We start from the raw sequence: 21460 nt of genomic DNA, 5'->3' as shown, positions 1-21460 counted from the left end.
TGTCCATACCCTAAAAACAGTCCAAGAATCCCAGTGTGTTGATAAGTCCAATGTGAGTGTCCACCGGTGTATATACAATCCACAGAAAGTGTAATCCAAAGTTTGCAGGTGGTGAATGGAAAGGTGAGCTCTAAAATTAGCAACTCCTCAATCCAACAGTTTGGTGACTGTCCTTTGTTTGTCATGCTGCTCTCTTATACAGTTGTACTTCCTGCTTCCTGTCATGTGTCTAGTCACATGGCAGGCCAACCATCCATTTTTTAAAGACACACACTCACTTAAAATGTTAAGAGTAATAAAATGGCCTAAAAAACATGTAAAACACTTAAAACTCTATAATACATTTAAATGATTGTAATAAATAGAGCGGTAAAACACGTCTTTCTAAAAGCCAGCATATTATATAAATAGTGAAGAAAAGGCAAAAGCTTACAGCACCTGGTATTCCCAGGCGGTCTCCCATCCAAGTACTAAGCAGGCCCGACGCTGCTTAGCTTCCGAGATCAGACGAGATCGGGCGCTCTCAGCACGGTATGGCCGTAAGCGAGGGCTGCTCCAAAAAGTGGGCTATTTAAAGATCAGCCTCCGTAAAAGCCAGCATATTATATAAATAGTGAAGAAAAGGCAAAAGCTTACAGCACCGGGTATTCCCAGGCGGTCTCCCATCCAAGTACTAAGCAGGCCCGACGCTGCTTAGCTTCCGAGATCAGACGAGATCGGGCGCTCTCAGCGCGGTATGGCCGTAAGCGAGGACTGCTCCAAAAAGTGGGCTATTTAAAGATCAGCCTCCGTAAAAGCCAGCATATTATATAAATAGTGAAGAAAAGGCAAAAGCTTACAGCACCTGGTATTCCCAGGCGGTCTCCCATCCAAGTACTAAGCAGGCCCGACGCTGCTTAGCTTCCGAGATCAGACGAGATCGGGCGCTCTCAGCGCGGTATGGCCGTAAGCGAGGGCAGCTCCAAAAAGTGGGCTATTTAAAGATCAGCCTCCGTAAAAGCCAGCATATTATATAAATAGTGAAGAAAAGGCAAAAGCTTACAGCACCTGGTAATCCCAGGCGGTCTCCCATCCAAGTGTAACAATCGGCCTTATCAGCCGAGTTACAAGACTAAAATGGGGTCAGATTTAACTGTGAGAGATGACTAGTGGTTAAAAGAATGAGACATAAAAGAAGATTGGTTTAAATAGATTTGGTTTATTTACAAGGTTCACATAAAAGACTTTAAAACAACACGATAAAACGAGGTAAACGCTGTTAAAAGAATACAGTTCATTTGTCCATACCCTAAAAACAGTCCAAGAATCCCAGTGTGTTGATAAGTCCAATGTGAGTGTCCACCGGTGTATATACAATCCACAGAAAGTGTAATCCAAAGTTTGCAGGTGGTGAATGGAAAGGTGAGCTCTAAAATTAGCAACTCCTCAATCCAACAGTTTGGTGACTGTCCTTTGTTTGTCATGCTGCTCTCTTATACAGTTGTACTTCCTGCTTCCTGTCATGTGTCTAGTCACATGGCAGGCCAACCATCCATTTTTTAAAGACACACACTCACTTAAAATGTTAAGAGTAATAAAATGGCCTAAAAAACATGTAAAACACTTAAAACTCTATAATACATTTAAATGATTGTAATAAATAGAGCGGTAAAACACGTCTTTCTAAAAGCCAGCATATTATATAAATAGTGAAGAAAAGGCAAAAGCTTACAGCACCTGGTATTCCCAGGCGGTCTCCCATCCAAGTACTAAGCAGGCCCGACGCTGCTTAGCTTCCGAGATCAGACGAGATCGGGCGCTCTCAGCGCGGAATGACCGTAAGCGAGGGCTGCTCCAAAAAGTGGGCTATTTAAAGATCAGCCTCCGTAAAAGCCAGCATATTATATAAATAGTGAAGAAAAGGCAAAAGCTTACAGCACCTGGTATTCCCAGGCGGTCTCCCATCCAAGTGTAACAATCGGCCTTATCAGCCGAGTTACAAGACTAAAATGGGATCAGATTTAACTGTGAGAGATGACTAGTGGTTAAAAGAATGAGACATAAAAGAAGATTGGTTTAAATAGATTTGGTTTATTTACAAGGTTCACATAAAAGACTTTAAAACAACACGATAAAACGAGGTAAACGCTGTTAAAAGAATACAGTTCATTTGTCCATACCCTAAAAACAGTCCAAGAATCCCAGTGTGTTGATAAGTCCAATGTGAGTGTCCACCGGTGTATATACAATCCACAGAAAGTGTAATCCAAAGTTTGCAGGTGGTGAATGGAAAGGTGAGCTCTAAAATTAGCAACTCCTCAATCCAACAGTTTGGTGACTGTCCTTTGTTTGTCATGCTGCTCTCTTATACAGTTGTACTTCCTGCTTCCTGTCATGTGTCTAGTCACATGGCAGGCCAACCATCCATTTTTTAAAGACACACACTCACTTAAAATGTTAAGAGTAATAAAATGGCCTAAAAAACATGTAAAACACTTAAAACTCTATAATACATTTAAATGATTGTAATAAATAGAGCGGTAAAACACGTCTTTCTAAAAGCCAGCATATTATATAAATAGTGAAGAAAAGGCAAAAGCTTACAGCACCTGGTATTCCCAGGCGGTCTCCCATCCAAGTACTAAGCAGGCCCGACGCTGCTTAGCTTCCGAGATCAGACGAGATCGGGCGCTCTCAGCGCGGTATGGCCGTAAGCGAGGGCTGCTCCAAAAAGTGGGCTATTTAAAGATCAGCCTCCGTAAAAGCCAGCATATTATATAAATAGTGAAGAAAAGGCAAAAGCTTACAGCACCTGGTAATCCCAGGCGGTCTCCCATCCAAGTGTAACAATCGGCCTTATCAGCCGAGTTACAAGACTAAAATGGGGTCAGATTTAACTGTGAGAGATGACTAGTGGTTAAAAGAATGAGACATAAAAGAAGATTGGTTTAAATAGATTTGGTTTATTTACAAGGTTCACATAAAAGACTTTAAAACAACACGATAAAACGAGGTAAACGCTGTTAAAAGAATACAGTTCATTTGTCCATACCCTAAAAACAGTCCAAGAATCCCAGTGTGTTGATAAGTCCAATGTGAGTGTCCACCGGTGTATATACAATCCACAGAAAGTGTAATCCAAAGTTTGCAGGTGGTGAATGGAAAGGTGAGCTCTAAAATTAGCAACTCCTCAATCCAACAGTTTGGTGACTGTCCTTTGTTTGTCATGCTGCTCTCTTATACAGTTGTACTTCCTGCTTCCTGTCATGTGTCTAGTCACATGGCAGGCCAACCATCCATTTTTTAAAGACGCACACTCACTTAAAATGTTAAGAGTAATAAAATGGCCTAAAAAACATGTAAAACACTTAAAACTCTATAATACATTTAAATGATTGTAATAAATAGAGCGGTAAAACACGTCTTTCTAAAAGCCAGCATATTATATAAATAGTGAAGAAAAGGCAAAAGCTTACAGCACCTGGTATTCCCAGGCGGTCTCCCATCCAAGTACTAAGCAGGCCCGACGCTGCTTAGCTTCCGAGATCAGACGAGATCGGGCGCTCTCAGCGCGGTATGGCCGTAAGCGAGGGCTGCTCCAAAAAGTGGGCTATTTAAAGATCAGCCTCCGTAAAAGCCAGCATATTATATAAATAGTGAAGAAAAGGCAAAAGCTTACAGCACCTGGTAATCCCAGGCGGTCTCCCATCCAAGTGTAACAATCGGCCTTATCAGCCGAGTTACAAGACTAAAATGGGGTCAGATTTAACTGTGAGAGATGACTAGTGGTTAAAAGAATGAGACATAAAAGAAGATTGGTTTAAATAGATTTGGTTTATTTACAAGGTTCACATAAAAGACTTTAAAACAACACGATAAAACGAGGTAAACGCTGTTAAAAGAATACAGTTCATTTGTCCATACCCTAAAAACAGTCCAAGAATCCCAGTGTGTTGATAAGTCCAATGTGAGTGTCCACCGGTGTATATACAATCCACAGAAAGTGTAATCCAAAGTTTGCAGGTGGTGAATGGAAAGGTGAGCTCTAAAATTAGCAACTCCTCAATCCAACAGTTTGGTGACTGTCCTTTGTTTGTCATGCTGCTCTCTTATACAGTTGTACTTCCTGCTTCCTGTCATGTGTCTAGTCACATGGCAGGCCAACCATCCATTTTTTAAAGACACACACTCACTTAAAATGTTAAGAGTAATAAAATGGCCTAAAAAACATGTAAAACACTTAAAACTCTATAATACATTTAAATGATTGTAATAAATAGAGCGGTAAAACACGTCTTTCTAAAAGCCAGCATATTATATAAATAGTGAAGAAAAGGCAAAAGCTTACAGCACCTGGTATTCCCAGGCGGTCTCCCATCCAAGTACTAAGCAGGCCCGACGCTGCTTAGCTTCCGAGATCAGACGAGATCGGGCGCTCTCAGCGCGGTATGGCCGTAAGCGAGGGCTGCTCCAAAAAGTGGGCTATTTAAAGATCAGCCTCCGTAAAAGCCAGCATATTATATAAATAGTGAAGAAAAGGCAAAAGCTTACAGCACCTGGTATTCCCAGGCGGTCTCCCATCCAAGTGTAACAATCGGCCTTATCAGCCGAGTTACAAGACTAAAATGGGATCAGATTTAACTGTGAGAGATGACTAGTGGTTAAAAGAATGAGACATAAAAGAAGATTGGTTTAAATAGATTTGGTTTATTTACAAGGTTCACATAAAAGACTTTAAAACAACACGATAAAACGAGGTAAACGCTGTTAAAAGAATACAGTTCATTTGTCCATACCCTAAAAACAGTCCAAGAATCCCAGTGTGTTGATAAGTCCAATGTGAGTGTCCACCGGTGTATATACAATCCACAGAAAGTGTAATCCAAAGTTTGCAGGTGGTGAATGGAAAGGTGAGCTCTAAAATTAGCAACTCCTCAATCCAACAGTTTGGTGACTGTCCTTTGTTTGTCATGCTGCTCTCTTATACAGTTGTACTTCCTGCTTCCTGTCATGTGTCTAGTCACATGGCAGGCCAACCATCCATTTTTTAAAGACACACACTCACTTAAAATGTTAAGAGTAATAAAATGGCCTAAAAAACATGTAAAACACTTAAAACTCTATAATACATTTAAATGATTGTAATAAATAGAGCGGTAAAACACGTCTTTCTAAAAGCCAGCATATTATATAAATAGTGAAGAAAAGGCAAAAGCTTACAGCACCTGGTATTCCCAGGCGGTCTCCCATCCAAGTACTAAGCAGGCCCGACGCTGCTTAGCTTCCGAGATCAGACGAGATCGGGCGCTCTCAGCGCGGTATGGCCGTAAGCGAGGGCTGCTCCAAAAAGTGGGCTATTTAAAGATCAGCCTCCGTAAAAGCCAGCATATTATATAAATAGTGAAGAAAAGGCAAAAGCTTACAGCACCTGGTAATCCCAGGCGGTCTCCCATCCAAGTGTAACAATCGGCCTTATCAGCCGAGTTACAAGACTAAAATGGGGTCAGATTTAACTGTGAGAGATGACTAGTGGTTAAAAGAATGAGACATAAAAGAAGATTGGTTTAAATAGATTTGGTTTATTTACAAGGTTCACATAAAAGACTTTAAAACAACACGATAAAACGAGGTAAACGCTGTTAAAAGAATACAGTTCATTTGTCCATACCCTAAAAACAGTCCAAGAATCCCAGTGTGTTGATAAATCCAATGTGAGTGTCCACCGGTGTATATACAATCCACAGAAAGTGTAATCCAAAGTTTGCAGGTGGTGAATGGAAAGGTGAGCTCTAAAATTAGCAACTCCTCAATCCAACAGTTTGGTGACTGTCCTTTGTTTGTCATGCTGCTCTCTTATACAGTTGTACTTCCTGCTTCCTGTCATGTGTCTAGTCACATGGCAGGCCAACCATCCATTTTTTAAAGACGCACACTCACTTAAAATGTTAAGAGTAATAAAATGGCCTAAAAAACATGTAAAACACTTAAAACTCTATAATACATTTAAATGATTGTAATAAATAGAGCGGTAAAACACGTCTTTCTAAAAGCCAGCATATTATATAAATAGTGAAGAAAAGGCAAAAGCTTACAGCACCTGGTATTCCCAGGCGGTCTCCCATCCAAGTACTAAGCAGGCCCGACGCTGCTTAGCTTCCGAGATCAGACGAGATCGGGCGCTCTCAGCGCGGTATGGCCGTAAGCGAGGGCTGCTCCAAAAAGTGGGCTATTTAAAGATCAGCCTCCGTAAAAGCCAGCATATTATATAAATAGTGAAGAAAAGGCAAAAGCTTACAGCACCTGGTAATCCCAGGCGGTCTCCCATCCAAGTGTAACAATCGGCCTTATCAGCCGAGTTACAAGACTAAAATGGGGTCAGATTTAACTGTGAGAGATGACTAGTGGTTAAAAGAATGAGACATAAAAGAAGATTGGTTTAAATAGATTTGGTTTATTTACAAGGTTCACATAAAAGACTTTAAAACAACACGATAAAACGAGGTAAACGCTGTTAAAAGAATACAGTTCATTTGTCCATACCCTAAAAACAGTCCAAGAATCCCAGTGTGTTGATAAGTCCAATGTGAGTGTCCACCGGTGTATATACAATCCACAGAAAGTGTAATCCAAAGTTTGCAGGTGGTGAATGGAAAGGTGAGCTCTAAAATTAGCAACTCCTCAATCCAACAGTTTGGTGACTGTCCTTTCTTTGTCATGCTGCTCTCTTATACAGTTGTACTTCCTGCTTCCTGTCATGTGTCTAGTCACATGGCAGGCCAACCATCCATTTTTTAAAGACGCACACTCACTTAAAATGTTAAGAGTAATAAAATGGCCTAAAAAACATGTAAAACACTTAAAACTCTATAATACATTTAAATGATTGTAATAAATAGAGCGGTAAAACACGTCTTTCTAAAAGCCAGCATATTATATAAATAGTGAAGAAAAGGCAAAAGCTTACAGCACCTGGTATTCCCAGGCGGTCTCCCATCCAAGTACTAAGCAGGCCCGACGCTGCTTAGCTTCCGAGATCAGACGAGATCGGGCGCTCTCAGCGCGGTATGGCCGTAAGCGAGGGCTGCTCCAAAAAGTGGGCTATTTAAAGATCAGCCTCCGTAAAAGCCAGCATATTATATAAATAGTGAAGAAAAGGCAAAAGCTTACAGCACCTGGTAATCCCAGGCGGTCTCCCATCCAAGTGTAACAATCGGCCTTATCAGCCGAGTTACAAGACTAAAATGGGGTCAGATTTAACTGTGAGAGATGACTAGTGGTTAAAAGAATGAGACATAAAAGAAGATTGGTTTAAATAGATTTGGTTTATTTACAAGGTTCACATAAAAGACTTTAAAACAACACGATAAAACGAGGTAAACGCTGTTAAAAGAATACAGTTCATTTGTCCATACCCTAAAAACAGTCCAAGAATCCCAGTGTGTTGATAAGTCCAATGTGAGTGTCCACCGGTGTATATACAATCCACAGAAAGTGTAATCCAAAGTTTGCAGGTGGTGAATGGAAAGGTGAGCTCTAAAATTAGCAACTCCTCAATCCAACAGTTTGGTGACTGTCCTTTGTTTGTCATGCTGCTCTCTTATACAGTTGTACTTCCTGCTTCCTGTCATGTGTCTAGTCACATGGCAGGCCAACCATCCATTTTTTAAAGACACACACTCACTTAAAATGTTAAGAGTAATAAAATGGCCTAAAAAACATGTAAAACACTTAAAACTCTATAATACATTTAAATGATTGTAATAAATAGAGCGGTAAAACACGTCTTTCTAAAAGCCAGCATATTATATAAATAGTGAAGAAAAGGCAAAAGCTTACAGCACCTGGTATTCCCAGGCGGTCTCCCATCCAAGTACTAAGCAGGCCCGACGCTGCTTAGCTTCCGAGATCAGACGAGATCGGGCGCTCTCAGCGCGGTATGGCCGTAAGCGAGTGCTGCTCCAAAAAGTGGGCTATTTAAAGATCAGCCTCCGTAAAAGCCAGCATATTATATAAATAGTGAAGAAAAGGCAAAAGCTTACAGCACCTGGTAATCCCAGGCGGTCTCCCATCCAAGTGTAACAATCGGCCTTATCAGCCGAGTTACAAGACTAAAATGGGGTCAGATTTAACTGTGAGAGATGACTAGTGGTTAAAAGAATGAGACATAAAAGAAGATTGGTTTAAATAGATTTGGTTTATTTACAAGGTTCACATAAAAGACTTTAAAACAACACGATAAAACGAGGTAAACGCTGTTAAAAGAATACAGTTCATTTGTCCATACCCTAAAAACAGTCCAAGAATCCCAGTGTGTTGATAAGTCCAATGTGAGTGTCCACCGGTGTATATACAATCCACAGAAAGTGTAATCCAAAGTTTGCAGGTGGTGAATGGAAAGGTGAGCTCTAAAATTAGCAACTCCTCAATCCAACAGTTTGGTGACTGTCCTTTGTTTGTCATGCTGCTCTCTTATACAGTTGTACTTCCTGCTTCCTGTCATGTGTCTAGTCACATGGCAGGCCAACCATCCATTTTTTAAAGACACACACTCACTTAAAATGTTAAGAGTAATAAAATGGCCTAAAAAACATGTAAAACACTTAAAACTCTATAATACATTTAAATGATTGTAATAAATAGAGCGGTAAAACACGTCTTTCTAAAAGCCAGCATATTATATAAATAGTGAAGAAAAGGCAAAAGCTTACAGCACCTGGTATTCCCAGGCGGTCTCCCATCCAAGTACTAAGCAGGCCCGACGCTGCTTAGCTTCCGAGATCAGACGAGATCGGGCGCTCTCAGCGCGGTATGGCCGTAAGCGAGGGCTGCTCCAAAAAATGGGCTATTTAAAGATCAGCCTCCGTAAAAGCCAGCATATTATATAAATAGTGAAGAAAAGGCAAAAGCTTACAGCACCTGGTATTCCCAGGCGGTCTCCCATCCAAGTACTAAGCAGGCCCGACGCTGCTTAGCTTCCGAGATCAGACGAGATCGGGCGCTCTCAGCGCGGTATGGCCGTAAGCGAGGGCTGCTCCAAAAAGTGGGCTATTTAAAGATCAGCCTCCGTAAAAGCCAGCATATTATATAAATAGTGAAGAAAAGGCAAAAGCTTACAGCACCTGGTATTCCCAGGCGGTCTCCCATCCAAGTACTAAGCAGGCCCGACGCTGCTTAGCTTCCGAGATCAGACGAGATCGGGCGCTCTCAGCGCGGTATGGCCGTAAGCGAGGGCTGCTCCAAAAAGTGGGCTATTTAAAGATCAGCCTCCGTAAAAGCCAGCATATTATATAAATAGTGAAGAAAAGGCAAAAGCTTACAGCACCTGGTAATCCCAGGCGGTCTCCCATCCAAGTGTAACAATCGGCCTTATCAGCCGAGTTACAAGACTAAAATGGGGTCAGATTTAACTGTGAGAGATGACTAGTGGTTAAAAGAATGAGACATAAAAGAAGATTGGTTTAAATAGATTTGGTTTATTTACAAGGTTCACATAAAAGACTTTAAAACAACACAATAAAACGAGGTAAACGCTGTTAAAAGAATACAGTTCATTTGTCCATACCCTAAAAACAGTCCAAGAATCCCAGTGTGTTGATAAGTCCAATGTGAGTGTCCACCGGTGTATATACAATCCACAGAAAGTGTAATCCAAAGTTTGCAGGTGGTGAATGGAAAGGTGAGCTCTAAAATTAGCAACTCCTCAATCCAACAGTTTGGTGACTGTCCTTTGTTTGTCATGCTGCTCTCTTATACAGTTGTACTTCCTGCTTCCTGTCATGTGTCTAGTCACATGGCAGGCCAACCATCCATTTTTTAAAGACACACACTCACTTAAAATGTTAAGAGTAATAAAATGGCCTAAAAAACATGTAAAACACTTAAAACTCTATAATACATTTAAATGATTGTAATAAATAGAGCGGTAAAACACGTCTTTCTAAAAGCCAGCATATTATATAAATAGTGAAGAAAAGGCAAAAGCTTACAGCACCTGGTATTCCCAGGCGGTCTCCCATCCAAGTACTAAGCAGGCCCGACGCTGCTTAGCTTCCGAGATCAGACGAGATCTGGCGCTCTCAGCGCGGTATGGCCGTAAGCGAGGGCTGCTCCAAAAAGTGGGCTATTTAAAGATCAGCCTCCGTAAAAGCCAGCATATTATATAAATAGTGAAGAAAAGGCAAAAGCTTACAGCACCTGGTAATCCCAGGCGGTCTCCCATCCAAGTGTAACAATCGGCCTTATCAGCCGAGTTACAAGACTAAAATGGGGTCAGATTTAACTGTGAGAGATGACTAGTGGTTAAAAGAATGAGACATAAAAGAAGATTGGTTTAAATAGATTTGGTTTATTTACAAGGTTCACATAAAAGACTTTAAAACAACACGATAAAACGAGGTAAACGCTGTTAAAAGAATACAGTTCATTTGTCCATACCCTAAAAACAGTCCAAGAATCCCAGTGTGTTGATAAGTCCAATGTGAGTGTCCACCGGTGTATATACAATCCACAGAAAGTGTAATCCAAAGTTTGCAGGTGGTGAATGGAAAGGTGAGCTCTAAAATTAGCAACTCCTCAATCCAACAGTTTGGTGACTGTCCTTTGTTTGTCATGCTGCTCTCTTATACAGTTGTACTTCCTGCTTCCTGTCATGTGTCTAGTCACATGGCAGGCCAACCATCCATTTTTTAAAGACACACACTCACTTAAAATGTTAAGAGTAATAAAATGGCCTAAAAAACATGTAAAACACTTAAAACTCTATAATACATTTAAATGATTGTAATAAATAGAGCGGTAAAACACGTCTTTCTAAAAGCCAGCATATTATATAAATAGTGAAGAAAAGGCAAAAGCTTACAGCACCTGGTATTCCCAGGCGGTCTCCCATCCAAGTACTAAGCAGGCCCGACGCTGCTTAGCTTCCGAGATCAGACGAGATCGGGCGCTCTCAGCGCGGTATGGCCGTAAGCGAGGGCTGCTCCAAAAAGTGGGCTATTTAAAGATCAGCCTCCGTAAAAGCCAGCATATTATATAAATAGTGAAGAAAAGGCAAAAGCTTACAGCACCTGGTATTCCCAGGCGGTCTCCCATCCAAGTACTAAGCAGGCCCGACGCTGCTTAACTTCCGAGATCAGACGAGATCGGGCGCTCTCAGCGCGGTATGGCCGTAAGCGAGGGCTGCTCCAAAAAGTGGGCTATTTAAAGATCAGCCTCCGTAAAAGCCAGCATATTATATAAATAGTGAAGAAAAGGCAAAAGCTTACAGCACCTGGTATTCCCAGGCGGTCTCCCATCCAAGTACTAAGCAGGCCCGACGCTGCTTAGCTTCCGAGATCAGACGAGATCGGGCGCTCTCAGCGCGGTATGGCCGTAAGCGAGGGCTGCTCCAAAAAGTGGGCTATTTAAAGATCAGCCTCCGTAAAAGCCAGCATATTATATAAATAGTGAAGAAAAGGCAAAAGCTTACAGCACCTGGTATTCCCAGGCGGTCTCCCATCCAAGTGTAACAATCGGCCTTATCAGTCGAGTTACAAGACTAAAATGGGATCAGATTTAACTGTGAGAGATGACTAGTGGTTAAAAGAATGAGACATAAAAGAAGATTGGTTTAAATAGATTTGGTTTATTTACAAGGTTCACATAAAAGACTTTAAAACAACACGATAAAACGAGGTAAACGCTGTTAAAAGAATACAGTTCATTTGTCCATACCCTAAAAACAGTCCAAGAATCCCAGTGTGTTGATAAGTCCAATGTGAGTGTCCACCGGTGTATATACAATCCACAGAAAGTGTAATCCAAAGTTTGCAGGTGGTGAATGGAAAGGTGAGCTCTAAAATTAGCAACTCCTCAATCCAACAGTTTGGTGACTGTCCTTTGTTTGTCATGCTGCTCTCTTATACAGTTGTACTTCCTGCTTCCTGTCATGTGTCTAGTCACATGGCAGGCCAACCATCCATTTTTTAAAGACACACACTCACTTAAAATGTTAAGAGTAATAAAATGGCCTAAAAAACATGTAAAACACTTAAAACTCTATAATACATTTAAATGATTGTAATAAATAGAGCGGTAAAACACGTCTTTCTAAAAGCCAGCATATTATATAAATAGTGAAGAAAAGGCAAAAGCTTACAGCACCTGGTATTCCCAGGCGGTCTCCCATCCAAGTACTAAGCAGGCCCGACGCTGCTTAGCTTCCGAGATCAGACGAGATCGGGCGCTCTCAGCGCGGTATGGCCGTAAGCGAGGGCTGCTCCAAAAAGTGGGCTATTTAAAGATCAGCCTCCGTAAAAGCCAGCATATTATATAAATAGTGAAGAAAAGGCAAAAGCTTACAGCACCTGGTAATCCCAGGCGGTCTCCCATCCAAGTGTAACAATCGGCCTTATCAGCCGAGTTACAAGACTAAAATGGGGTCAGATTTAACTGTGAGAGATGACTAGTGGTTAAAAGAATGAGACATAAAAGAAGATTGGTTTAAATAGATTTGGTTTATTTACAAGGTTCACATAAAAGACTTTAAAACAACACGATAAAACGAGGTAAACGCTGTTAAAAGAATACAGTTCATTTGTCCATACCCTAAAAACAGTCCAAGAATCCCAGTGTGTTGATAAGTCCAATGTGAGTGTCCACCGGTGTATATACAATCCACAGAAAGTGTAATCCAAAGTTTGCAGGTGGTGAATGGAAAGGTGAGCTCTAAAATTAGCAACTCCTCAATCCAACAGTTTGGTGACTGTCCTTTGTTTGTCATGCTGCTCTCTTATACAGTTGTACTTCCTGCTTCCTGTCATGTGTCTAGTCACATGGCAGGCCAACCATCCATTTTTTAAAGACACACACTCACTTAAAATGTTAAGAGTAATAAAATGGCCTAAAAAACATGTAAAACACTTAAAACTCTATAATACATTTAAATGATTGTAATAAATAGAGCGGTAAAACACGTCTTTCTAAAAGCCAGCATATTATATAAATAGTGAAGAAAAGGCAAAAGCTTACAGCACCTGGTATTCCCAGGCGGTCTCCCATCCAAGTACTAAGCAGGCCCGACGCTGCTTAGCTTCCGAGATCAGACGAGATCGGGCGCTCTCAGCGCGGTATGGCCGTAAGCGAGGGCTGCTCCAAAAAGTGGGCTATTTAAAGATCAGCCTCCGTAAAAGCCAGCATATTATATAAATAGTGAAGAAAAGGCAAAAGCTTACAGCACCTGGTATTCCCAGGCGGTCTCCCATCCAAGTACTAAGCAGGCCCGACGCTGCTTAGCTTCCGAGATCAGACGAGATCGGGCGCTCTCAGCGCGGTATGGCCGTAAGCGAGGGCTGCTCCAAAAAGTGGGCTATTTAAAGATCAGCCTCCGTAAAAGCCAGCATATTATATAAATAGTGAAGAAAAGGCAAAAGCTTACAGCACCTGGTATTCCCAGGCGGTCTCCCATCCAAGTACTAAGCAGGCCCGACGCTGCTTAGCTTCCGAGATCAGACGAGATCGGGCGCTCTCAGCGCGGTATGGCCGTAAGCGAGGGCAGCTCCAAAAAGTGGGCTATTTAAAGATCAGCCTCCGTAAAAGCCAGCATATTATATAAATAGTGAAGAAAAGGCAAAAGCTTACAGCACCTGGTAATCCCAGGCGGTCTCCCATCCAAGTGTAACAATCGGCCTTATCAGCCGAGTTACAAGACTAAAATGGGGTCAGATTTAACTGTGAGAGATGACTAGTGGTTAAAAGAATGAGACATAAAAGAAGATTGGTTTAAATAGATTTGGTTTATTTACAAGGTTCACATAAAAGACTTTAAAACAACACGATAAAACGAGGTAAACGCTGTTAAAAGAATACAGTTCATTTGTCCATACCCTAAAAACAGTCCAAGAATCCCAGTGTGTTGATAAGTCCAATGTGAGTGTCCACCGGTGTATATACAATCCACAGAAAGTGTAATCCAAAGTTTGCAGGTGGTGAATGGAAAGGTGAGCTCTAAAATTAGCAACTCCTCAATCCAACAGTTTGGTGACTGTCCTTTGTTTGTCATGCTGCTCTCTTATACAGTTGTACTTCCTGCTTCCTGTCATGTGTCTAGTCACATGGCAGGCCAACCATCCATTTTTTAAAGACGCACACTCACTTAAAATGTTAAGAGTAATAAAATGGCCTAAAAAACATGTAAAACACTTAAAACTCTATAATACATTTAAATGATTGTAATAAATAGAGCGGTAAAACACGTCTTTCTAAAAGCCAGCATATTATATAAATAGTGAAGAAAAGGCAAAAGCTTACAGCACCTGGTATTCCCAGGCGGTCTCCCATCCAAGTACTAAGCAGGCCCGACGCTGCTTAGCTTCCGAGATCAGACGAGATCGGGCGCTCTCAGCGCGGTATGGCCGTAAGCGAGGGCTGCTCCAAAAAGTGGGCTATTTAAAGATCAGCCTCCGTAAAAGCCAGCATATTATATAAATAGTGAAGAAAAGGCAAAAGTTTACAGCACCTGGTAATCCCAGGCGGTCTCCCATCCAAGTGTAACAATCGGCCTTATCAGCCGAGTTACAAGACTAAAATGGGGTCAGATTTAACTGTGAGAGATGACTAGTGGTTAAAAGAATGAGACATAAAAGAAGATTGGTTTAAATAGATTTGGTTTATTTACAAGGTTCACATAAAAGACTTTAAAACAACACGATAAAACGAGGTAAACGCTGTTAAAAGAATACAGTTCATTTGTCCATACCCTAAAAACAGTCCAAGAATCCCAGTGTGTTGATAAGTCCAATGTGAGTGTCCACCGGTGTATATACAATCCACAGAAAGTGTAATCCAAAGTTTGCAGGTGGTGAATGGAAAGGTGAGCTCTAAAATTAGCAACTCCTCAATCCAACAGTTTGGTGACTGTCCTTTGTTTGTCATGCTGCTCTCTTATACAGTTGTACTTCCTGCTTCCTGTCATGTGTCTAGTCACATGGCAGGACAACCATCCATTTTTTAAAGACACACACTCACTTAAAATGTTAAGAGTAATAAAATGGCCTAAAAAACATGTAAAACACTTAAAACTCTATAATACATTTAAATGATTGTAATAAATAGAGCGGTAAAACACGTCTTTCTAAAAGCCAGCATATTATATAAATAGTGAAGAAAAGGCAAAAGCTTACAGCACCTGGTATTCCCAGGCGGTCTCCCATCCAAGTACTAAGCAGGCCCGACGCTGCTTAACTTCCGAGATCAGACGAGATCGGGCGCTCTCAGCGCGGTATGGCCGTAAGCGAGGGCTGCTCCAAAAAGTGGGCTATTTAAAGATCAGCCTCCGTAAAAGCCAGCATATTATATAAATAGTGAAGAAAAGGCAAAAGCTTACAGCACCTGGTATTCCCAGGCGGTCTCCCATCCAAGTACTAAGCAGGCCCGACGCTGCTTAGCTTCCGAGATCAGACGAGATCGGGCGCTCTCAGCGCGGTATGGCCGTAAGCGAGGGCTGCTCCAAAAAGTGGGCTATTTAAAGATCAGCCTCCGTAAAAGCCAGCATATTATATAAATAGTGAAGAAAAGGCAAAAGCTTACAGCACCTGGTAATCCCAGGCGGTCTCCCATCCAAGTGTAACAATCGGCCTTATCAGCCGAGTTACAAGACTAAAATGGGGTCAGATTTAACTGTGAGAGATGACTAGTGGTTAAAAGAATGAGACATAAAAGAAGATTGGTTTAAATAGATTTGGTTTATTTACAAGGTTCACATAAAAGACTTTAAAACAACACGATAAAACGAGGTAAACGCTGTTAAAAGAATACAGTTCATTTGTCCATACCCTAAAAACAGTCCAAGAATCCCAGTGTGTTGATAAGTCCAATGTGAGTGTCCACCGGTGTATATACAATCCACAGAAAGTGTAATCCAAAGTTTGCAGGTGGTGAATGGAAAGGTGAGCTCTAAAATTAGCAACTCCTCAATCCAACAGTTTGGTGACTGTCCTTTGTTTGTCATGCTGCTCTCTTATACAGTTGTACTTCCTGCTTCCTGTCATGTGTCTAGTCACATGGCAGGCCAACCATCCATTTTTTAAAGACACACACTCACTTAAAATGTTAAGAGTAATAAAATGGCCTAAAAAACATGTAAAACACTTAAAACTCTATAATACATTTAAATGATTGTAATAAATAGAGCGGTAAAACACGTCTTTCTAAAAGCCAGCATATTATATAAATAGTGAAGAAAAGGCAAAAGCTTACAGCACCTGGTATTCCCAGGCGGTCTCCCATCCAAGTACTAAGCAGGCCCGACGCTGCTTAGCTTCCGAGATCAGACGAGATCGGGCGCTCTCAGCGCGGAATGACCGTAAGCGAGGGCTGCTCCAAAAAGTGGGCTATTTAAAGATCAGCCTCCGTAAAAGCCAGCATATTATATAAATAGTGAAGAAAAGGCAAAAGCTTACAGCACCTGGTATTCCCAGGCGGTCTCCCATCCAAGTGTAACAATCGGCCTTATCAGCCGAGTTACAAGACTAAAATGGGATCAGATTTAACTGTGAGAGATGACTAGTGGTTAAAAGAATGAGACATAAAAGAAGATTGGTTTAAATAGATTTGGTTTATTTACAAGGTTCACATAAAAGACTTTAAAACAACACGATAAAACGAGGTAAACGCTGTTAAAAGAATACAGTTCATTTGTCCATACCCTAAAAACAGTCCAAGAATCCCAGTGTGTTGATAAGTCCAATGTGAGTGTCCACCGGTGTATATACAATCCACAGAAAGTGTAATCCAAAGTTTGCAGGTGGTGAATGGAAAGGTGAGCTCTAAAATTAGCAACTCCTCAATCCAACAGTTTGGTGACTGTCCTTTGTTTGTCATGCTGCTCTCTTATACAGTTGTACTTCCTGCTTCCTGTCATGTGTCTAGTCACATGGCAGGCCAACCATCCATTTTTTAAAGACACACACTCACTTAAAATGTTAAGAGTAATAAAATGGCCTAAAAAACATGTAAAACACTTAAAACTCTATAATACATTTAAATGATTGTAATAAATAGAGCGGTAAAACACGTCTTTCTAAAAGCCAGCATATTATATAAATAGTGAAGAAAAGGCAAAAGCTTACAGCACCTGGTATTCCCAGGCGGTCTCCCATCCAAGTACTAAGCAGGCCCGACGCTGCTTAGCTTCCGAGATCAGACGAGATCGGGCGCTCTCAGCGCGGTATGGCCGTAAGCGAGGGCTGCTCCAAAAAGTGGGCTATTTAAAGATCAGCCTCCGTAAAAGCCAGCATATTATATAAATAGTGAAGAAAAGGCAAAAGCTTACAGCACCTGGTAATCCCAGGCGGTCTCCCATCCAAGTGTAACAATCGGCCTTATCAGCCGAGTTACAAGACTAAAATGGGGTCAGATTTAACTGTGAGAGATGACTAGTGGTTAAAAGAATGAGACATAAAAGAAGATTGGTTTAAATAGATTTGGTTTATTTACAAGGTTCACATAAAAGACTTTAAAACAACACGATAAAACGAGGTAAACGCTGTTAAAAGAATACAGTTCATTTGTCCATACCCTAAAAACAGTCCAAGAATCCCAGTGTGTTGATAAGTCCAATGTGAGTGTCCACCGGTGTATATACAATCCACAGAAAGTGTAATCCAAAGTTTGCAGGTGGTGAATGGAAAGGTGAGCTCTAAAATTAGCAACTCCTCAATCCAACAGTTTGGTGACTGTCCTTTGTTTGTCATGCTGCTCTCTTATACAGTTGTACTTCCTGCTTCCTGTCATGTGTCTAGTCACATGGCAGGCCAACCATCCATTTTTTAAAGACGCACACTCACTTAAAATGTTAAGAGTAATAAAATGGCCTAAAAAACATGTAAAACACTTAAAACTCTATAATACATTTAAATGATTGTAATAAATAGAGCGGTAAAACACGTCTTTCTAAAAGCCAGCATATTATATAAATAGTGAAGAAAAGGCAAAAGCTTACAGCACCTGGTATTCCCAGGCGGTCTCCCATCCAAGTACTAAGCAGGCCCGACGCTGCTTAGCTTCCGAGATCAGACGAGATCGGGCGCTCTCAGCGCGGTATGGCCGTAAGCGAGGGCTGCTCCAAAAAGTGGGCTATTTAAAGATCAGCCTCCGTAAAAGCCAGCATATTATATAAATAGTGAAGAAAAGGCAAAAGTTTACAGCACCTGGTAATCCCAGGCGGTCTCCCATCCAAGTGTAACAATCGGCCTTATCAGCCGAGTTACAAGACTAAAATGGGGTCAGATTTAACTGTGAGAGATGACTAGTGGTTAAAAGAATGAGACATAAAAGAAGATTGGTTTAAATAGATTTGGTTTATTTACAAGGTTCACATAAAAGACTTTAAAACAACACGATAAAACGAGGTAAACGCTGTTAAAAGAATACAGTTCATTTGTCCATACCCTAAAAACAGTCCAAGAATCCCAGTGTGTTGATAAGTCCAATGTGAGTGTCCACCGGTGTATATACAATCCACAGAAAGTGTAATCCAAAGTTTGCAGGTGGTGAATGGAAAGGTGAGCTCTAAAATTAGCAACTCCTCAATCCAACAGTTTGGTGACTGTCCTTTGTTTGTCATGCTGCTCTCTTATACAGTTGTACTTCCTGCTTCCTGTCATGTGTCTAGTCACATGGCAGGCCAACCATCCATTTTTTAAAGACACACACTCACTTAAAATGTTAAGAGTAATAAAATGGCCTAAAAAACATGTAAAACACTTAAAACTCTATAATACATTTAAATGATTGTAATAAATAGAGCGGTAAAACACGTCTTTCTAAAAGCCAGCATATTATATAAATAGTGAAGAAAAGGCAAAAGCTTACAGCACCTGGTATTCCCAGGCGGTCTCCCATCCAAGTACTAAGCAGGCCCGACGCTGCTTAGCTTCCGAGATCAGACGAGATCGGGCGCTCTCAGCGCGGTATGGCCGTAAGCGAGGGCTGCTCCAAAAAGTGGGCTATTTAAAGATCAGCCTCCGTAAAAGCCAGCATATTATATAAATAGTGAAGAAAAGGCAAAAGCTTACAGCACCTGGTATTCCCAGGCGGTCTCCCATCCAAGTACTAAGCAGGCCCGACGCTGCTTAGCTTCCGAGATCAGACGAGATCGGGCGCTCTCAGCGCGGTATGGCCGTAAGCGAGGGCTGCTCCAAAAAGTGGGCTATTTAAAGATCAGCCTCCGTAAAAGCCAGCATATTATATAAATAGTGAAGAAAAGGCAAAAGCTTACAGCACCTGGTATTCCCAGGCGGTCTCCCATCCAAGTACTAAGCAGGCCCGACGCTGCTTAGCTTCCGAGATCAGACGAGATCGGGCGCTCTCAGCGCGGTATGGCCGTAAGCGAGGGCTGCTCCAAAAAGTGGGCTATTTAAAGATCAGCCTCCGTAAAAGCCAGCATATTATATAAATAGTGAAGAAAAGGCAAAAGTTTACAGCACCTGGTAATCCCAGGCGGTCTCCCATCCAAGTGTAACAATCGGCCTTATCAGCCGAGTTACAAGACTAAAATGGGGTCAGATTTAACTGTGAGAGATAACTAGTGGTTAAAAGAATGAGACATAAAAGAAGATTGGTTTAAATAGATTTGGTTTATTTACAAGGTTCACATAAAAGACTTTAAAACAACACGATAAAACGAGGTAAACGCTGTTAAAAGAATACAGTTCATTTGTCCATACCCTAAAAACAGTCCAAGAATCCCAGTGTGTTGATAAGTCCAATGTGAGTGTCCACCGGTGTATATACAATCCACAGAAAGTGTAATCCAAAGTTTGCAGGTGGTGAATGGAAAGGTGAGCTCTAAAATTAGCAACTCCTCAATCCAACAGTTTGGTGACTGTCCTTTGTTTGTCATGCTGCTCTCTTATACAGTTGTACTTCCTGCTTCCTGTCATGTGTCTAGTCACATGGCAGGCCAACCATCCATTTTTTAAAGACACACACTCACTTAAAATGTTAAGAGTAATAAAATGGCCTAAAAAACATGTAAAACACTTAAAACTCTATAATACATTTAAATGATTGTAATAAATAGAGCGGTAAAACACGTCTTTCTAAAAGCCAGCATATTATATAAATAGTGAAGAAAAGGCAAAAGCTTACAGCACCTGGTATTCCCAGGCGGTCTCCCATCCAAGTACTAAGCAGGCCCGACGCTGCTTAGCTTCCGAGATCAGACGAGATCGGGCGCTCTCAGCGCGGTATGGCCGTAAGCGAGGGCTGCTCCAAAAAGTGGGCTATTTAAAGATCAGCCTCCGTAAAAGCCAGCATATTATATAAATAGTGAAGAAAAGGCAGAAGCTTACAGCACCTGGTATTCCCAGGCGGTCTCCCATCCAAGTACTAAGCAGGCCCGACGCTGCTTAGCTTCCGAGATCAGACGAGATCGGGCGCTCTCAGCGCGGTATGGCCGTAAGCGAGGGCTGCTCCAAAAAGTGGGCTATTTAAAGATCAGCCTCCGTAAAAGCCAGCATATTATATAAATAGTGAAGAAAAGGCAAAAGCTTACAGCACCTGGTAATCCCAGGCGGTCTCCCATCCAAGTGTAACAATCGGCCTTATCAGCCGAGTTACAAGACTAAAATGGGGTCAGATTTAACTGTGAGAGATGACTAGTGGTTAAAAGAATGAGACATAAAAGAAGATTGGTTTAAATAGATTTGGTTTATTTACAAGGTTCACATAAAAGACTTTAAAACAACACGATAAAACGAGGTAAACGCTGTTAAAAGAATACAGTTCATTTGTCCATACCCTAAAAACAGTCCAAGAATCCCAGTGTGTTGATAAGTCCAATGTGAGTGTCCACCGGTGTATATACAATCCACAGAAAGTGTAATCCAAAGTTTGCAGGTGGTGAATGGAAAGGTGAGCTCTAAAATTAGCAACTCCTCAATCCAACAGTTTGGTGACTGTCCTTTGTTTGTCATGCTGCTCTCTTATACAGTTGTACTTCCTGCTTCCTGTCATGTGTCTAGTCACATGGCAGGCCAACCATCCATTTTTTAAAGACACACACTCACTTAAAATGTTAAGAGTAATAAAATGGCCTAAAAAACATGTAAAACACTTAAAACTCTATAATACATTTAAATGATTGTAATAAATAGAGCGGTAAAACACGTCTTTCTAAAAGCCAGCATATTATATAAATAGTGAAGAAAAGGCAAAAGCTTACAGCACCTGGTATTCCCAGGCGGTCTCCCATCCAAGTACTAAGCAAGCCCGACGCTGCTTAGCTTCCGAGATCAGACGAGATCGGGCGCTCTCAGCGCGGTATGGCCGTAAGCGAGGGCTGCTCCAAAAAGTGGGCTATTTAAAGATCAGCCTCCGTAAAAGCCAGCATATTATATAAATAGTGAAGAAAAGGCAAAAGCTTACAGCACCTGGTATTCCCAGGCGGTCTCCCATCCAAGTGTAACAATCGGCCTTATCAGCCGAGTTACAAGACTAAAAT

The 21460-nt window shown here is 41.4% G+C and overlaps 34 non-coding genes across 34 annotated transcripts; all 34 read right to left on the bottom strand.

Annotated features, from left to right (window-relative positions):
- Positions 1-426: 426 nt before the first annotated feature.
- Positions 427-545, bottom strand: LOC141317517 (5S ribosomal RNA). The gene has a single exon (XR_012351891.1). It is a non-coding gene; the product is annotated as a 5S ribosomal RNA (ribosomal RNA).
- Positions 546-629: 84 nt separating this feature from the next.
- Positions 630-748, bottom strand: LOC141314175 (5S ribosomal RNA). Its single transcript, XR_012350102.1, has one exon. It is a non-coding gene; the product is annotated as a 5S ribosomal RNA (ribosomal RNA).
- An 84-nt stretch (positions 749-832) lies between these two features.
- Positions 833-951, bottom strand: LOC141302166 (5S ribosomal RNA). Its single transcript, XR_012342310.1, has one exon. It is a non-coding gene; the product is annotated as a 5S ribosomal RNA (ribosomal RNA).
- Positions 952-1704: 753 nt separating this feature from the next.
- LOC141318067 (5S ribosomal RNA) lies at positions 1705-1823 on the bottom strand. Its single transcript, XR_012352406.1, has one exon. It is a non-coding gene; the product is annotated as a 5S ribosomal RNA (ribosomal RNA).
- A 753-nt stretch (positions 1824-2576) lies between these two features.
- Positions 2577-2695, bottom strand: LOC141302158 (5S ribosomal RNA). Its single transcript, XR_012342307.1, has one exon. It is a non-coding gene; the product is annotated as a 5S ribosomal RNA (ribosomal RNA).
- Positions 2696-3448: 753 nt separating this feature from the next.
- On the bottom strand, positions 3449-3567 carry LOC141302151 (5S ribosomal RNA). The gene has a single exon (XR_012342306.1). It is a non-coding gene; the product is annotated as a 5S ribosomal RNA (ribosomal RNA).
- Positions 3568-4320: 753 nt separating this feature from the next.
- On the bottom strand, positions 4321-4439 carry LOC141302144 (5S ribosomal RNA). Its single transcript, XR_012342305.1, has one exon. It is a non-coding gene; the product is annotated as a 5S ribosomal RNA (ribosomal RNA).
- A 753-nt stretch (positions 4440-5192) lies between these two features.
- On the bottom strand, positions 5193-5311 carry LOC141302132 (5S ribosomal RNA). The gene has a single exon (XR_012342303.1). It is a non-coding gene; the product is annotated as a 5S ribosomal RNA (ribosomal RNA).
- Positions 5312-6064: 753 nt separating this feature from the next.
- On the bottom strand, positions 6065-6183 carry LOC141302124 (5S ribosomal RNA). Its single transcript, XR_012342302.1, has one exon. It is a non-coding gene; the product is annotated as a 5S ribosomal RNA (ribosomal RNA).
- A 753-nt stretch (positions 6184-6936) lies between these two features.
- On the bottom strand, positions 6937-7055 carry LOC141302116 (5S ribosomal RNA). Its single transcript, XR_012342301.1, has one exon. It is a non-coding gene; the product is annotated as a 5S ribosomal RNA (ribosomal RNA).
- Positions 7056-7808: 753 nt separating this feature from the next.
- On the bottom strand, positions 7809-7927 carry LOC141302110 (5S ribosomal RNA). The gene has a single exon (XR_012342300.1). It is a non-coding gene; the product is annotated as a 5S ribosomal RNA (ribosomal RNA).
- A 753-nt stretch (positions 7928-8680) lies between these two features.
- LOC141302103 (5S ribosomal RNA) lies at positions 8681-8799 on the bottom strand. Its single transcript, XR_012342297.1, has one exon. It is a non-coding gene; the product is annotated as a 5S ribosomal RNA (ribosomal RNA).
- Positions 8800-8883: 84 nt separating this feature from the next.
- On the bottom strand, positions 8884-9002 carry LOC141302097 (5S ribosomal RNA). Its single transcript, XR_012342295.1, has one exon. It is a non-coding gene; the product is annotated as a 5S ribosomal RNA (ribosomal RNA).
- An 84-nt stretch (positions 9003-9086) lies between these two features.
- Positions 9087-9205, bottom strand: LOC141302092 (5S ribosomal RNA). The gene has a single exon (XR_012342294.1). It is a non-coding gene; the product is annotated as a 5S ribosomal RNA (ribosomal RNA).
- A 753-nt stretch (positions 9206-9958) lies between these two features.
- LOC141318461 (5S ribosomal RNA) lies at positions 9959-10077 on the bottom strand. Its single transcript, XR_012352777.1, has one exon. It is a non-coding gene; the product is annotated as a 5S ribosomal RNA (ribosomal RNA).
- Positions 10078-10830: 753 nt separating this feature from the next.
- On the bottom strand, positions 10831-10949 carry LOC141302085 (5S ribosomal RNA). The gene has a single exon (XR_012342292.1). It is a non-coding gene; the product is annotated as a 5S ribosomal RNA (ribosomal RNA).
- Positions 10950-11033: 84 nt separating this feature from the next.
- LOC141295973 (5S ribosomal RNA) lies at positions 11034-11152 on the bottom strand. The gene has a single exon (XR_012341171.1). It is a non-coding gene; the product is annotated as a 5S ribosomal RNA (ribosomal RNA).
- Positions 11153-11236: 84 nt separating this feature from the next.
- LOC141302079 (5S ribosomal RNA) lies at positions 11237-11355 on the bottom strand. The gene has a single exon (XR_012342291.1). It is a non-coding gene; the product is annotated as a 5S ribosomal RNA (ribosomal RNA).
- A 753-nt stretch (positions 11356-12108) lies between these two features.
- LOC141302072 (5S ribosomal RNA) lies at positions 12109-12227 on the bottom strand. Its single transcript, XR_012342290.1, has one exon. It is a non-coding gene; the product is annotated as a 5S ribosomal RNA (ribosomal RNA).
- Positions 12228-12980: 753 nt separating this feature from the next.
- Positions 12981-13099, bottom strand: LOC141302056 (5S ribosomal RNA). The gene has a single exon (XR_012342286.1). It is a non-coding gene; the product is annotated as a 5S ribosomal RNA (ribosomal RNA).
- An 84-nt stretch (positions 13100-13183) lies between these two features.
- On the bottom strand, positions 13184-13302 carry LOC141302048 (5S ribosomal RNA). The gene has a single exon (XR_012342285.1). It is a non-coding gene; the product is annotated as a 5S ribosomal RNA (ribosomal RNA).
- Positions 13303-13386: 84 nt separating this feature from the next.
- LOC141302041 (5S ribosomal RNA) lies at positions 13387-13505 on the bottom strand. Its single transcript, XR_012342284.1, has one exon. It is a non-coding gene; the product is annotated as a 5S ribosomal RNA (ribosomal RNA).
- A 753-nt stretch (positions 13506-14258) lies between these two features.
- LOC141302035 (5S ribosomal RNA) lies at positions 14259-14377 on the bottom strand. The gene has a single exon (XR_012342283.1). It is a non-coding gene; the product is annotated as a 5S ribosomal RNA (ribosomal RNA).
- A 753-nt stretch (positions 14378-15130) lies between these two features.
- Positions 15131-15249, bottom strand: LOC141295960 (5S ribosomal RNA). Its single transcript, XR_012341169.1, has one exon. It is a non-coding gene; the product is annotated as a 5S ribosomal RNA (ribosomal RNA).
- Positions 15250-15333: 84 nt separating this feature from the next.
- On the bottom strand, positions 15334-15452 carry LOC141302031 (5S ribosomal RNA). Its single transcript, XR_012342282.1, has one exon. It is a non-coding gene; the product is annotated as a 5S ribosomal RNA (ribosomal RNA).
- Positions 15453-16205: 753 nt separating this feature from the next.
- LOC141318066 (5S ribosomal RNA) lies at positions 16206-16324 on the bottom strand. The gene has a single exon (XR_012352405.1). It is a non-coding gene; the product is annotated as a 5S ribosomal RNA (ribosomal RNA).
- Positions 16325-17077: 753 nt separating this feature from the next.
- On the bottom strand, positions 17078-17196 carry LOC141302024 (5S ribosomal RNA). Its single transcript, XR_012342281.1, has one exon. It is a non-coding gene; the product is annotated as a 5S ribosomal RNA (ribosomal RNA).
- A 753-nt stretch (positions 17197-17949) lies between these two features.
- Positions 17950-18068, bottom strand: LOC141302016 (5S ribosomal RNA). Its single transcript, XR_012342280.1, has one exon. It is a non-coding gene; the product is annotated as a 5S ribosomal RNA (ribosomal RNA).
- A 753-nt stretch (positions 18069-18821) lies between these two features.
- LOC141302008 (5S ribosomal RNA) lies at positions 18822-18940 on the bottom strand. The gene has a single exon (XR_012342278.1). It is a non-coding gene; the product is annotated as a 5S ribosomal RNA (ribosomal RNA).
- An 84-nt stretch (positions 18941-19024) lies between these two features.
- Positions 19025-19143, bottom strand: LOC141302001 (5S ribosomal RNA). Its single transcript, XR_012342276.1, has one exon. It is a non-coding gene; the product is annotated as a 5S ribosomal RNA (ribosomal RNA).
- An 84-nt stretch (positions 19144-19227) lies between these two features.
- On the bottom strand, positions 19228-19346 carry LOC141301995 (5S ribosomal RNA). Its single transcript, XR_012342275.1, has one exon. It is a non-coding gene; the product is annotated as a 5S ribosomal RNA (ribosomal RNA).
- A 753-nt stretch (positions 19347-20099) lies between these two features.
- On the bottom strand, positions 20100-20218 carry LOC141301980 (5S ribosomal RNA). The gene has a single exon (XR_012342270.1). It is a non-coding gene; the product is annotated as a 5S ribosomal RNA (ribosomal RNA).
- An 84-nt stretch (positions 20219-20302) lies between these two features.
- On the bottom strand, positions 20303-20421 carry LOC141301973 (5S ribosomal RNA). The gene has a single exon (XR_012342268.1). It is a non-coding gene; the product is annotated as a 5S ribosomal RNA (ribosomal RNA).
- A 753-nt stretch (positions 20422-21174) lies between these two features.
- Positions 21175-21293, bottom strand: LOC141317512 (5S ribosomal RNA). Its single transcript, XR_012351887.1, has one exon. It is a non-coding gene; the product is annotated as a 5S ribosomal RNA (ribosomal RNA).
- Between the last annotated feature and the right edge of the window lie 167 nt (positions 21294-21460).

Source organism: Garra rufa, chromosome 1, assembly GCF_049309525.1.
Source record: "Garra rufa chromosome 1, GarRuf1.0, whole genome shotgun sequence".
Classification (NCBI taxonomy): domain Eukaryota; kingdom Metazoa; phylum Chordata; class Actinopteri; order Cypriniformes; family Cyprinidae; genus Garra; species Garra rufa.
The sequence above is the reverse complement of the archived record's forward strand: the minus strand, read 5'-3'. Positions and strand labels throughout refer to the sequence as shown.